Below are 8,822 nucleotides of genomic sequence, written 5' to 3'. Positions count from 1 at the left end.
TAAGAGTGTTTTTGTATTGGCTGGTAATTGTCTTTCCTTTCCAATTTGGTGCTCCTTTCAAGACTTCTTGTAAGGCAGATCTGGCGCTAATGAAGTCGCTCAGCATTTATTTATCTGAAAAGGATCTTATTTCTTCTTTTCTGAGGAAACTTAGTTTGATTGGATATACAATTCTTGGTTAAAGATTTCTTTTCTTTTAGAATGTTGAGGCCAAGTGCGGTGGCTCACACCTGTAGTCCCAGCACTTTGGAAGGCCAAGGCAGGTGGATCATGAGGTCAGGAATTCGAGACCAGCCTGACCAACATGGTGAAACCCCATCTCTACTAAAAACACAAAAAAATTAGTCAGGTGTGGTGGCAGGCGCCTGTAATCCCAGCTGCTCAGGAGGCTGAGGCTGAAAATTCAACCCGGGAGGCGGAGGTTGCAGTCAGCCGAGATCGCACCACTGCACTCCAGCCTGGGTGACAGAGCAAGACTCCATCTCAAAAAAACCAACAAAAAAAATGTTGAATATAGGTCCACAATCTCTTCTGGCTTATAGAGTTTCTGCTGAGAGGTCCACTGTTAGCCTGATGGGGTTCCCATTGTAGGTGACCTGCCCTTTCTCTCTAGCTATCTTTAACATTCTTTCTTTCATCCTGACCTTGGAAAATCTGATGATTTTGTGTCTTGGGGATGATCATCTTGTGTAGAATCTTACAGTGGTTCCCTGTATTTCCTGAATTTGACTGTTGGGCTCTCTGACAAGGTTGGGGAAGTTTTCATGGACGACATTCTGAAATATGATTTCTAAGTTGTTTGCTTTCTCCTCGTTCCTTTCAGTGATTCCAGTGATTTGTAGATTTGGCTTCTTTTCATAATCCTATATTCCTTAGAGATTTTGTTCATTCCTTTTAATTATTTTTTTTTCTTTATTTTTGTCTGACTGTCTTATTTCAGAGATCCAGACTTCAACTTGCGAGATTCTTTCCTCAGCTTGATCAAAGTGTACATTTTCACATATTTATCTAACCTATGGAATTCTTGTGAGCATTTTTATATCGTAACACAAGTTCTTGAAACAAAATAGGTCATTATTCTATGTATTCACCTGAACTTAAATATAAGGATTTATAACTGTAAACTAATCACTCTATCTGTTGAATTAACAATTCAACAGATTTTACAATTTTAAAACCACATAATTTAACAATTTAACAATTTTAAAACCACATAATTTTGAGCTGTAATTTAGGAAAACATGTGTGCATGCAGTCCTGTCTTCTAAACAAATACAGGTTCCCTCCCTTAAGTTCCATCGTGTTTGAGTCTAAAGCCGTCGATAAAGGTTACTATCATCATACCTGCGGTAGAGGGTTGAGCTGGCATTTTTGTGCTCCAGGTCACAGCTGTGTTCACAGCTATTAAATTTCGCAAGTTGAAAGTATGTTGAGTGTAGGAGTTTCTGGATATTAAATATGATCCAACATCTCCCGTGAAAATTGAGTATGATAGGTGGATAATCAGGAGATCTAAATAGATAGATGATAGATCCATAGATAGATGATTAATGGATGGACACACGGGTGGATGAAAAGATAGACAGATGGAGGTAGATAGAGGATGGATAGATAGATAGATAGATAGATAGATAGATAGATAGATAGATAGATGATAGATAGACAGACAGACAGATGGATAACCTAGGACTAACTGTAGGAGGAAAACCAGGTATACCTGCATTTCTGTGAAAGTGACTTGTTTGTTTATTTTCTCCTGAGGGATCTTCTAATTCATGCACTTGATCAAGTGTCTCCCTTCTGCTACTGGCAAGCACAGAACCATATTTAATCTCACATCTGTCAAGTGTAAGCTCATAGGCTGCATTTCAGGTGCTGACTTCACTACTGGATGACATTATTTTATTATTTGTTCACATCTTATATGTGATTTTTCATTTTATTTAGCCCGGTGTTTATGTTTGTAAACTGTAATTTATAAAAGGAAAAGGGATTGGGAGAAGAGACAGAAATGCTGGAAAATGAAGGGAGGCCACCACCAGTCAGACACAGCACTTCTCCGGGTCCCCGTCCTTCCTTCCCAATGCCTCCATTTTGCAAATGAGGAAACCAAGGCACGCAGAGGATGACAAGCTGCCCGAAGTCACACAGAGTATGGTGAGCTGCCGGAGGTCATGCAGAGGATGGTGAGCTGCCCGAGGGCATGCAGCCTAGTAAATGTTGAATCTGGATTTCACCCAGACTCGCCGACACTAGCGGTCACGATCAGGTTGTGGTCACCATGCCTTCGTCTCTCCCCATGATCAGGTTGTGGTCACCATGCCTTCGTCTCTCCCCAGACATCAGGGTTATCTCAGGACCCCGCTCAGGCAGCTGCCTCATTCTCAGTATCATCTCTCACCATGACCTTTGTACCTGTTGACTGTGGTGAGACATGCCGGGCCCACTGGCCATTTCTGGACTTCCTTACCTTCATTCAGTCACTTCCTCTCTGCAAATGCTTTTCCTTTGACAGATTTTTCATCCTTCAAACCCCAGCTGAAAAACTGGCTTCTCAAATCTTCCCTGGGACTTGGTAGGTTTTCTTGTCTTTGCTGAGTCAGTGAATGGGAGGATAGACATTTTCAACAGGAGGCTGCGTGCTGTGTGCTGGGAACAACCTCTCCCAGGCTGCGAAGCTCTAAAGATGCACTGAAGGCGAAGTGCTCAGCTCCCAGCCACCTGAGAAGCCAGGGTGTGGGGTCCCTTGGGGTGTATGAGAAGTTGCATTCACATGTCAGGAGACCTTTTACTGTCACGAACCAGTAGGTCCCAGGTGTTGAAATTTGCATGGAGACAGGGTCCAGTGGGCTTGTATTTCCCTATGTTTCAGAGGCGTTTGCTCCCTAGTTGACCAGCATAGCAGGGGCCCACCCTGGAATGACTGCGGGAGCCGGTCCTTATACTGCATCTTCATCTGCTCTGGTGCTTCAGTGTATGTCATTTTTCACGGCAAAACAGTCCCATTTCCCCTCTATCTACAGAACTGCTGGGCTTAGGGCTAGATCCCCCAGTTGTAATCAATTCTCTGCCACAGAGACCTGAACACACAGAGGCTTCCCCATCCTTTCTGCTGCTCACTTTCTGCTGAAGATGATCTCAGACCCTCCCCTCCAATGCCACTGAGGGCTGAACAGACTCTCCTCAGCTCTCCTAGATAGTAAAGTCCAGGTCTCACTTGCTAGAGAGCAGGGGAGGTGGTTGGGGGGCACAGGCGGCACCCTCCTACTGTGCACACTACAGCACTAAGCACAGACCCCACTGACCACTGGAGCTGGCAGCAGTATTTGCCATTGGAGGAATAATGGTAGATGGCAGGCTGGGTGAGAAATGGATATGCAATTGTCAACTCTGCAGAGCACATGCACTGAAACAGTCTTAACAGGACATTGGAATAGTTACGGAGATCAATGAAGATAGGATGGCAGCTACTTTGCAGGTGAGTTGTTGAGGTGGAGGGGCCCAGGGTCAAACGCAAGTCAGGGAGAGTCGGAGCCTGCTCCTGGGAGTGAGAAGATACCTGTGCCTTCACCCTCAGGACACATTTGCAGGCATGTCCCCGTCTTTCCAGAGAAGGTAATGGTGAGAGAGAGGAATGACCTTTTCTGGGACAGGAGCTGAGCAGCCCTAGCCTCCTCTCTCCAGGCAGAACGCATGACCACCAAGGATTCTGCCAGTAGGCGCCACAACACAGACTTCCAGGCCAGTTTCCTTCCCACTTGGCAGGGAACCACCCAGAATGGAAAAATAATTCAAACTTCAATTCAGAGTGTTGTGACCAGCATTTTACAGATGAAAGCACAGTGAAAAAGTCCTAGGAAACTGGGTAGCCCCTTTGCCTATGTTCGTAGGGAGAAATACTAATATTTACTGAATCCTTTCAAACATAAGACGGCTATTTGTCTTCAGTGGCTTCATTTACATATTCATTAATTGGGATTTCTTTTCACAGAACTGAGATTATTTATTATCCAAGTGAATAAATATTACAGCTCAAAGCATTTAATCACACGATAATTGCATCTGGCTGACTGATGGTTATTTTCTTTGTTTATACTCAATGCTGTGCTTGGGGCAGGTGTTATGTTTAGGAAGCCTCTTTATTGTTTGAATTGAAGGACGTGGAAAACAGGGAAAAGAGCAGAGGTGTGGGGCGAGGCATGCCTGGGATGCATGAGCTCCTGCCTTTGGGAATGCTGACACGCTGGAGAACTTTTCTTGGTCTCACATCACAGATAATACATCAGTAATCTCAGTCTCAGAGGGTTGTTGTAAGAGCTACCTAATGATGCATACAGAATGTCAGTGTCGGGCACGATGGCTCACATCTGTAATCCCAGCACTTTGGGAGGCCGAGGTGGATGGATCACCTGTGGTCAGGAGTTCCAGACCAGCCTGGCCAACATGGTGAAACCCCATCTCTATTAAAAATACAAAAATTAGCCGGGTGTGGTGGCAGGCGCCTGTAGTCCCAGCTACTCAAGAGGCTGAGGCAGGAGAATCACTTGAATCCAAGAGGCGGAGGTTGCAGTGAACTGAGATCATACCACTGCACTCCAGCCTGGGCAACAGAGCGAGAGTCCGTCTCAAAAAAAAAAAAAAAAAAAAAAATCAGTAGCTACCTTGCAAATGAGGATGCTCGACTCTTCTAACTAGGGTAGGATTCCGCATGTGTAGGTTGTGGGCTCAGTGTGTTCATGGCCTAGCTCTGTTATTCCCAACACTGCTTTTGTGGAGCAGGGTCCAGTCATCATCTCCTTTTACAGAGATGGGGACTGACTTTCCTAACATCCCACAACCAGCTTTGGGCTGAGCTGGGAGTGGAACCTGGCAATGTGGACCCAGAGTCTGAGCTCTTTGCCTCTCTAGGATCACATGCAAATAAGGGGTCTGGGCAAGTGTGAGGCTGTCCCCTGCAGCCTGCCCAAGAGGACACAGTAGGAGGCAGGGTCAGAGAACGAGGGCAGACCCGAGTCTCTGGGCACCAGGGGAAGAGGGTCCCAGAGGGGTAGAGGAAAGTGAGGAGGGGGCAGCAGAGGTGAGGGAGAGAAGGCAGGATCTTCTCAGGGTCCCCCAAGACCCCCACTGAAGGAGCTTCTGGGAGTTCCTTGCACTCTGTGAAGAGGCCCCTCCTTCCAAATCCCTGCTCACCAGCACTGACCGCTCAGCCAATGCTGGATCCAGGGTGTCCAATTGGAAACTATTTCAAGAGTTGTCCTTGATACATTAGAGACGAGGTCTGGAAACTTCCAGAAGAGGCAAAGGCCTTACCCAACATGACAGCTTCTGAGATATTTTCTTTGGCATACAGTACTTAGTAGTTGATCCAAACTTATCATCATTCATTCCTAACAATTCCAAAAAGTGCACCAAGTATAGAGATGACATTGAACCTGGGCAGCCAGAGGGCTCTATGAAAAAGCTATTTCCATAGAAATAGGCTCTTTACCTTAGAAACTGCATGAGGTCACTTGGAACAGAAATAGAACTTTTTTTACCTTATTTGTTCCAGAATAAAGTGTCTTTCAGGCATTTCTGTTGATTTTTAGATGAATAAAAAAAGCTCTGTTGTTATGTGTAAAGATGAAAAGCATAGAAAGTCCTCACTGTGCTTATGTACCTTAATGGTCTTCCCAAAGAAAATTGTTAATCATTTTTTTTTTTTTTTTTTTTTTGCCGATGAAGTATAATGACTAAATATCAAAGAAAAATAAGATTCATGATATACAGCATGAAAAACAATATATTTGGTGAAAAGAAAATCTATAAACCTATAAGCCAAATGATTTGTTGCACATGATTATGGATATTTTGTCTGTGTCTTTTCCCAAGGATATTTCATTTTCTTATAGAGAATTGGAGAGAAAAACTATTTTTAACAATATGTTTATCATAAAAGTAACAACTATTCCTTAAGGAAGACTGGAAGAATAGAGTACAAAAGACAAGTTAAGGGCCAGGTGCAGTGGCTCACACCTGTAATCCCAGGACTTTGGGAGGCCGAGGCAGGCAGATCACCTGAGGTTGGGAGTTCAAGACCAGCCTGACCAACAGGGAGAAACCCCGTCTCTACTAAAAAAAAATACATTCATTTCCATGTCATCGAATTGGCTATAACCCATCACTTCCATCATTAATATTTGCTGTAAAATCTTCAAGTGTCTGTCCATATATGGATGTGCCAGTCGACTCTCAAACATCACAGGGGTTAGGGGTGCTGATCCTTGGGTAGTTGAACATCTGAGTGTAACTTTTGAGTTCCCAAAAAACCTAATTACTAGTAGTCTATTGTTAACTAGTATTCTTACCAATAACATACAAGGTCAATTAGCACATATTTTGTATGCTTTATACATTATATACTGCATTTATTAAAGTAAGCTAGAGAAAAGAAAATGTGATTAAGACAATCATAAGGAAGAGAAAATACACCTACGATTTGTTAAGTGGAAGTGGATCATCCTAAAGGTCTTCATTCTCATCATCTGCACGTGGAGTAGGCTGGGGAGGAGGAGACGGAGGAGGGGTAGTTTCTGCTTTCTCAGGGGTGGCAGAGACGGAAGAAAATCCATGCGTGAACCTACCCGCACAGTTCAAACCCGTGTTGTTCAAGGGCCAAATGCATTGTTCTTCTACTTAATGTTGGAGGGGAACTATTTCCTCAACTGACTCTCCATCAGCACAATTCCTGTAACGTTTGCATGGAATCCCATTACTTGGCCTTTCCATGGCTTATTTATTTATTTTTGGTCATGCAGACTTCTTCCAGTTTTTCACTATTTCAACGGTGAGGTGGTGACCAATTTTGTCTCCATGACTGACTACCTTTTAGACTAATTTTCTAGAAGGCTTTCAGCTGGGCCAGAGGACGTGTGACCACATTGCTCTCTCCAAGGTTTAAACCAAATTGCCTTCTCCCCATTAGAGAATAGTGAAGTCCACTTCTCTGTTTTGCCAACCAAAACATTCATTCATCTTTTTTCCTTTTTTACCCAGTATTTTGGAAATGATCATCTTAATTATTTTAAATTTGATAAATGAAACATTTTTCATGTGTTTATTTTTCCCTTGCATTTTACCTTTGTCATCAAATAGTTTGCCTTTTAAAGAATTTGTATATATTTATCTTTGCCTTCATGATTTATAAATGATTTTGACATAAGAATATCAAACCTTTGCCATTTATTTTGATGCAATTCTTCCTACTTAGTTATTTGTCTTTAAACTTGATTATGGTGTTTCTAGATATGCAAAACATAATTTATGTAGAAAATCATTTTCTCTATGGTTTTTTGCCTGAAATTTTGTTTTGAGCGGTTTTTGTCACCCTTGGATATTATAAAGTCAGCTAAGTCTTCTGTAGTAATTTATGTTTTTGTATTAATACCTTTAATTATTTAAGATATTTTATTTAATGTATTTTAAGTTGGAGAAACAAAGACATAATTTGTAGGTCTAGTGTGTAGCTAGAACATTTTTTGGGAAATAGTTTTCCTGGTAGCCTCCTTTACCTGTTCATTTCAAGTATCACATTTCTCTACCATTTATATGGGAAATGAATTCCTGACAGCGTCACAAAGCTGATGTGAACCCATGGGCACTGAAACACGCTTTCTGGTCACATGCGACCCTGCACGCTCCTCTTTTCTAGGAGAGGAGTTAAAGAAAGTCAGGGACTCTGGACAGATCTGATTTTTCCTTTGCCCCTGATATGCCAGGTGGCTGTGAGTGAGTGTTCTAGCTTTTCTCAGGTCCAGTCTCCTCATCTACAACAATGAGAGGCAGGACATTAGATATTTCTGTTACCTTTGGCTTGAAAGACCCAGGATGCTGGACCCAAGAGGCCAGATGGTGTGAGGCGAGAGGAGCCCAGGAGCGGGCTGGAGGCCTTGGGGAGCTGGTGGAGGGATCGTCAGCTCCATGAGTCAGTGCTGTGGCGGGTGCCCAAACCAGTAGCTGCAAAGGCTGGTGTGAACTTCTGCTCAGAGGATGCGTTGATGGAGGAGCCCGGGTGACTCACTGTGCGCAGCTTGCATCCACCTGAGTATTTGCATGCTTCCCACCATCGTTTCTCTACGAAAGACTCTCAAACACAGGGCCTGCTGGCCACATTCTGCCCCAAGAGGTTTGATTTGTTCTGCAGATTAAAAAGTTGGTCCACATGGTGGGCATTTTTTGGGTTCAATTTATCATGAAATTCATTGCAAGGTTAAAAATCACAAAAATCTCGAGTTTGTGTTTCTCTTTAAAACTGGCAAAGCCCATTAGACACAGAGCCACGTTCCCCCACAGCCACAGTTGTTGATGAGTGAGACATGAGCTGTTCATTCCCTGCAGTCCCCACCACCCTCTACTGTTTCCCAGCACTGCGTATTCAGTTGCCAAGGATCACATTTATGGGCCGTTTCTCTTGCAGTAAAAGGGGAAGAAAATATTTCTTATATCCTTCTTGTGCCCTATACAAAATGCAAACATAAAAAATGTAGAAGACTATAGGTTCCAAGAAGAATAATAAGAGTAAACCAACTGATGTATAAAAGTGAAAAATAATTGGGTACGTTTACTTTACAAAAAGCATATCTGTGTAGAAGGAATTCAGTTAAGACATTGCCATTAACATAAAATAAATACAGCAATAAGGTGTATGTTCCATATAAGGAAGAGATGCATGCTGGAAAATTTAACAAACTATAAAAAAGAACACTTCCATAGACTTTGTTTTTTAAAAAGGAAATTCAATAACTAATGTGATTGAAAAATAAACTTATGATTGAAATGAAAAA

This window comes from Piliocolobus tephrosceles, chromosome 11, assembly GCF_002776525.5.
Source record: "Piliocolobus tephrosceles isolate RC106 chromosome 11, ASM277652v3, whole genome shotgun sequence".
Lineage (NCBI taxonomy): Eukaryota > Metazoa > Chordata > Mammalia > Primates > Cercopithecidae > Piliocolobus > Piliocolobus tephrosceles.
The sequence above is the reverse complement of the archived record's forward strand: the minus strand, read 5'-3'. Positions refer to the sequence as shown.